The sequence below is a fragment of the Morone saxatilis genome, unplaced genomic scaffold (assembly GCF_004916995.1).
Source record: "Morone saxatilis isolate NCDOM2014 unplaced genomic scaffold, NCSU_SB_2.0 Contig23, whole genome shotgun sequence".
NCBI classification, from domain to species: Eukaryota; Metazoa; Chordata; class Actinopteri; family Moronidae; genus Morone; species Morone saxatilis.
The window spans coordinates 17,396,617-17,402,323 of record NW_023339796.1 but is presented as its reverse complement, the minus strand read 5'-3'; positions in this window follow the sequence as shown (position 1 = coordinate 17,402,323).

Here is a 5,707-nt window from a genome sequence, read left to right as displayed (position 1 = left end):
GCAGTCACACAGTTATTTTAATTTATTTACGCTTTCAGGTGTGATGTTGGCCTCACCAAAGGTCTCTTTGACTGCTAGTTGTCTGTTATTACCGCTAATGTTTATTTAACAGTGACCAGCATACAGATCAGAGTGCTGGCCAGGAGGCAATGGTGCTGCAGGTGTGAGACTGTCGATGTGGCACTTGTGGAAGTAAAATGAGAAACCTTCATCACCTATTGTCTCATTTGAAAACACGGAATTCTCTTCTTGAATTAAATAGTGGAATCTCGACTGAATTGAGCACTTGAGTTTTTTGAGAGATTAAGCACAGATTTCACATGAAAGAAGACTACTTTTTTATCATTACAACAGCATGTGATGACCTGTTTACAGTAACTCTCTGATCAAAAGGATTCAAATGTTTACAGCTTTAATCATTAAGATTAATAAACTTCATATTCAAATACAGAATTACAGTGAGAATATAAACAGAAGGGGATGAAAGTGGGTTTTTTTTTGGTTCTTTGTTTTGAAGTAGGATGCTTTCATGAGCCCCTTGAGTTTTTAATATCACCTGCACAAGTTTCATTCTATTTCCCCTGTGCATATTACTTGCCCCTGTATTTTAATTGTGTTTTTCTAAAACGAACTAAACTTGTTAACCTTGACAGAGTACTGTTCAGCAGCACTGACGTGGCAGAACATCCCACAGAGCTGAAACCTTACAAAGTTCAGCAGCACTTTAAGGTAAATCTCGACTACCCTTTCAACCTTTTGTTTAAGATGGCGCTCTTATAAGTGTAAGTGCATTTCAAGGACCTTTCGTGGCATGGAGTGCATAAAGCCGCAGACATTTTTCAGAGCGAGTATCTCATTTCACGGCGAGTTTCTGGTGTGTTTTTTGCCTCTTGGCTGCTGGAGGCTGGAGGAGAGGTGATAGAGACTTGGAGCGCAGGTCAGGAGGTGCAGACACCATCATCGATCCCTCTCAGCTGGATCCCCGGGAGCTCTGGAGTCTGACACTACATCTGAGAGGAGCGTGCATGTGGGTATGTGTGTGCACCTACAATATGCATAACTGTCTGTGCGGGAGAATCATGAGGAGGATACTCGCAGTGCTTCAAAATATAGTGAAATTCCTGCTTGGGTGTTAGAACAAATATTAGTTAGGAGGAATGTGACAATCAGCACTGTTTTTTATGCGTAAGCACTCTGAGGCAGCAGTTTAATGTTAGATCAACACTACCCTGAAGGAAACACGAGTCCACTTATCACAGGACTTGCAAGTTACTACACCTAATGACAAGACTTTTATCAGCATATTTTAAATTGAGAAATCTCCAATCCAGGCTCATTAAGGTTATCCTCCTGGTCAGTGTCAACACATTTCTGTGTCTTGCCTCTAAGCACCATATCTGGTATAATAGGAACCTATTTACTGATACCTCATTAAGACAAAGCCAAACAGCTAGTGCTCAAATACCAGCAGTGAAGCTCATCTGCATTCCAAACGTGAATACAAGTCAGAGTATAAAATGAATACTGGTGCAAGGCGTGGGTCCCCATGCTTCACTAAGCTAAATTAAAGAAATGTTTTGTGTATAAACGCACACACGCATGTGGAACGCACACAATTACCCCCCCAAACCCCCCCAGACACAAACACATACACATATTGACACACAAACAAAAATGCACACTTGCATTTTGTCTGCTGATTAAAAAGAAAGCTATCTTATAGCCCTGGAAGACTCACAATCAATATCGAAAGTGGTGGAGCGTAAAACTACGAGAAAATAAAGCAGAATGCAATTCAGAGGAGAAATGTTTTTTGTTTTTTTTAAGTTTTTTATTTTTTAGCTCTATTGACAGCTTCAGCTTTGGCATGGAAGGAATCTGCATCTCACAACAGTATTGATCATAGCTGTAATGATTTAGGCTTCATATCTTGCGAGTTCTTATCTCATTAATTGTTTAGCCCACTGGCCCAAAGACACCGGGAAGCAACAGATTTGACAGCAGCCACTGACTCAGGGCTAATGTTACACACAGTCTTTTCATCAGTGATGGTGAGGATCTAAGAGCATTTACTGAGGTATTTGAGGTACTTCATACTTCACTATATTTCAGGGAGAAATGTTGTACTTGCTCCACTACGTTTTTTTTGACAGCTCTACATAATTTCTCATTAAGGGGGAAGGGTGCCGATTTAACACATAAAAGTCTGTTCACATGGCTTGGGAGTGCATATGTGAAAGAAGTCGTATAACGCCTTTTGTGGCAACAGAAGGAGCTGTGTGAAGTCTGATTAATGGCATTATGTGATCACTTGAGTCAGTTTTGGGGCTAAAGAGTACAATATTTAAAATTAATTAAATTACAGGTTGTGGAATTAGTAAACCTGCTTGTCATCTCTGCTTTAGGCTAGCAGCTCGAGGCTACATTAGATTAATAGTTCCCAACCTTTTTCCTTTTAATAAACTTGACAACTCCTGCTTAACTGACATATTTTATGGATATTTCATATTATTTTCAAAATTGTACAAATAAACCAAATAGTGAACTCAGTAAGTGCAAGTTTTGTGTAAAAGGAGTGATGTGGATGAATTTTGAGCAGATTATTTCCCATTTAGGGAACTTTTTATACAATTCTGTCTGTAATATGTGTTTTTTTAATATATTTTTTAACAATCATACATAAGCTTCTTTTTTTTGACAAATTATATTTTTTCCTTGTCCCTGACACTAGGCCATCATTCTATAAGACAATTTACTTAACAATTAGCTTTACTTTACATTCATATTTCTTCACAGAAATGAAACAAATGCTGAGATATAGTATATGCTGTGTATATTTACACCCCTTAAAATCAAGAAGGCCTCATAACCCCCCATGAGGCTTTGGCGACCCCTACTGGGGGTCCCAACCCCTGCATTAAATGTTACTAGCATAACACATCTGAATCTCCAACCAAACTGTCATTCAAGTTGCATTATGCTGCAATCATTCTGATGATTTTAAAACTGTCCTCTTAGCCCGACAACGCCCATGTTGCCATTAAGGGGGAGGCGACATGGGTGTACAAGTTGTTCTACCAGTTTGTAGTGGTCAGTGTAATCTTCTTTGCTGTGGTATGCTGGGGAGGTGGCATCAGGAATTGTGGTGCTAACAAACTGCAAGCTGGTGAGGAAGGCCAGCTTGGTGGTGTGAATGGAATCGGATAGCGTTGCACAGATTTATCCAGCCATGTGCCCAAAGCGCTTAGGGTGGTCATTCGGACTGCAATGCCACAACACCGAGCGCCTCCGACCTCTGCTGATTGAAACTCTAAACCACCCAACACTCACATGGACATACAGGTATATGTTTCTATTATAATTTTTTTGCTGCATTTCCTTGTATTCAGTTTTATTCTATTTTCTTTATTCTTTGTACTACATTACCCTGTGTTGCTGTGTCAATTTAAATTTCCTCTATCGGGGGGATCAATAATGGTACATTTTATCTCTATCTTAGGTAGTATTTTGAATGCACTGGAAAGTACATGACTACTTCTTACGCCATGATTCTTTATTATTCCAGTAAAGTACTTCTGGTGAATGAATCTGAATAATCTAGCTCTACATGTAAACATGAGTCATTATTTTCAATGATTAGGCCCCATTGTGTTTTGAGTCATGTTTGTTTCACCATTTGACGTAACATGTAAGGTCTGATATTGTGTGGCAGGAAGCATCAAGTGTCTAAATAGGTGCAGTAGGCAAACAGATCCTTTCAACGAGTGATAATTTGAAGCAAGGCCGTTTCTTTGCATTTCTTCTTCTTTGTAATTGTTGGTGCTGGCAGCGCACTGGTGGACTGTGGGTGGGTTAAACATTGAAAGTTCAACTGTATGAAAAACATAACAAAGATGGTAATAGAGCTTTCTAGGGTGCCCGTCAATTGGAGAAAATTCACTGCAAACATGCAGTAATGTATAGGCTATCCTATATGCTAGAAAATAAGTTGATCTCTACCTACCTCTAAATGTTTGAATAAGTGAATGTGTTTTTTACAGAGGTGTAGTAGTTGTATCCTAAATCAGAGTCATAACTGTTTCACCATAAATGCATCACAACTTTCTGCCCTTCAGCTTTTGCCACCACTTCTGTGGCAGGTAGTTATCAAAGACTCATTTAAGATAATCTTCTCTGTCAGTCCCTGTTGATTCAGTTAGGTTTAGATGTATCTGATGTCTTATAAAGCAATTGATTTGCAATTGAATGGTATGATTCAGAAAAATAGCCTCGATTTTTCCAAAACAAACCTCTTTGCCCCTTTCAAAGTAATATATTTTGGCCTTATCCATTGGCATTTTAACTAATTAAACAGCAACAAATGTCACGTACACATTAATTACAAATTTTGAAAGCTGAATACAATGGCATACATGATGAATACCCATTGTAAAAATTGTCCATAGCCTTGTTGCCTGAAGGCCAAAAAGCTCTTTTCACTTTGAAAAACATCTTGTTCCTTTATTGTGTCTTTTATGAATGTTTATTTGCTCAGCAAATAGAAACCTAGACTGTCCTTTGCTATTCATTATAAAACAATAGCCTGCAGGCATAAGAAATAAATACTTGCAAATAATTCATTTAAACTAAAAGAAAATCCCATCTCAGTTCTGGCTCACTGCTAGCAACAAATGCAGAGATAACAACCTGATGGCAGCGATTATAAACCATGTGCAGTAACAAAGGAGACAAAAGAGCTCAGCTATGACAAAAAACTAAGAAAAATAATGCAGAATCCTCTCTCGGATCAATGTCAAACATTTCTCTGTGTCATTTTTACAAATTAAACGAACTTAGCCATTACAACCCTTCATGTAGTATAATTTACCTTTTTATTTTTATTGTTTTTTTGATATGCTCTTTGCAATCTCAATCAAGTATGGGAGTTACAAAGTGCATTTTGTCCAGACGTGACTATTAGTATAAAGAATGCCAAAGCATACAATTACGTTTGAGTTTTGCAATTTGCATTTGTTATGTATAAACAGATCATAAATGCACCTACCGTACAATTATAATGACTGCAGAAGTCAGTTCTTCATGTGACTTGTGTTCTGTGGGAGGGTAAAAGCACGCTTTTAATGTGATTGATGTCAAAGTTTCACCATTAATTAATGTATTGTGATTTTATAGCTTCAGTGGCTTGGCAACACTACAGTTCAAAGCACCATATGTTCGACTCTGAGATCTCATGATGGTTTTATAGCTCTGAGTATGCAATAACCTGGAATGATTATAATGTAGTAAATGGCTGAAGTGCCGTGGAAATATACAGTAAAGTGTCCGTGTCACTGGTTTGGTCAGTGGGTTTGTCACAGTCAAGCATCACCAGAAAGGTATTTTTCTCCTCTGACAGACAGAATCATCTAGTGTTCTTGGAGTGATTACTCAGAGGTCACAAAGTCATTGACACTAAAATTGAAAAGTTTGCATCAACAATTGCTTCAAAGCTGCTCAAAGATTCAGGGTCACCGTCAGCTTTAATGTAGTCAAAATGAAAATAGACTTCTGCTGTGCTTCCGAAACATCGACTCATGTGCATGTGCATGAATTGAATGCCACGGATGTTTCTAATGTTGCTTTGTGTATTATAAAATGGCACCAAATTATGTAGGTGCAGCAAGATTATTAGCAGTTTTGTTAAAATCATGCCAAAACCTCACACACA